Here is a 1,214-nt window from a genome sequence, read left to right on the forward strand (position 1 = left end):
TCAAGGTGCTTTGCGGGTTAATATATTATAGAGGAAGTTTATTCATTTTCAATCAACAAGTCATATTAACATTAGCCCTCCTTGACAGATACATGAGAGTAATTTATCTATATATCACACAATAAAATAGGGGTCAAAGTTTATACCATTCATTACAGGAAAGGGATAATGCCCTCCGAGGTGTCCATTATCAGAAATAACGGAGGGCATTATCCCGCTTATACCATGGTCCCACAAACTTAAAGTGTTCATTGCGGCCTGTTTGTTTTTTTGTGTGTTTTTGGGTATAGGTGTTATTTCACTTTTGAATCTGTTTTACCTGGAGCTAGTTCCAGCTCAATTGTTTATCGTTACTATGGAAGTGATATAGCAGTGGAGTGATACAGAACGTGATTTAACTGTTGCCGGACTACTTTTAACCGATCCCACCAGCCAATCGAGTATTCACCCAGACCATGGTATAAATTAATATAATTAATATAATAAAATATCCCATGCATAACGTACACACTATTACTTAGATATATACAATTCCTTTATATATTAAAAAATATATATATTTTAAAAAAAGAGCAGCCTTGACTGTAGTTACAATAGAGCCCCCTGCTGGACAGAGAAAGTGCTGTAGGTCTGGTTTGGGTCGATGGAGTCCAGGCAGAGACTTTCATAGGTGCCGTCTTAAGCAGGGACATTCTCATAAACGTCCTGTGAGAAATATTCAAAGCCATTTATAAACTTTAGTGAGACATTTCCATCTACATTATAACTTACCTCGGAGGTTTCCTCACACTCTGGGATTTTGGGAGGTTCTAGGAAAGAGTAAAACACTGTGATTCTTGGCTCTCACATTCAAAGTTAAGAAGAAAAAAGTATCTGCCCGACCTTGAGGCTTGATGATCTTTTTCTTGATGTAAAGGTAAAGCGTGATCACAGCTGCAGAGGTGAGCATCAGAGTCCCAGCTGCAGTCAGAGAAACAAGCAGCACAGTTTCTGAGGGAGGAAATGGTTTCATTAGCATGTTTTTAGTTAAATTCATTGCTGCGAACTAGATAATACCCTTTTTGGTCATTGTGTCTGGGTCTGTAGACTGATTGACGACACTTGTTGGAGGGATTGACTGAGCTGAACAGCCTGTCAATCAAAGATAAAAGCTCAAACTTTAAAAAAAAAGCGTGGTTAAAATTGATACTTCTTCTATTGTTGCGAACTAGATA

The 1,214-nt window shown here is 38.0% G+C and overlaps 1 long non-coding RNA gene across 1 annotated transcript; it reads right to left on the minus strand.

The window, feature by feature from the left end:
* Positions 1-622: 622 nt before the first annotated feature.
* On the minus strand, positions 623-941 carry LOC306964585. The gene is made up of 3 exons (XR_013792982.1): positions 883-941; positions 772-809; positions 623-705 (listed from the first exon to the last, which is right to left on the minus strand). It is a non-coding gene; the product is annotated as an uncharacterized lncRNA (long non-coding RNA).
* Positions 942-1,214: the final 273 nt, after the last annotated feature.

This window comes from Gobius niger (assembly GCF_951799975.1).
Source record: "Gobius niger genome assembly, chromosome: 6".
In the NCBI taxonomy this organism is placed as follows: Eukaryota; Metazoa; Chordata; class Actinopteri; order Gobiiformes; family Gobiidae; genus Gobius; species Gobius niger.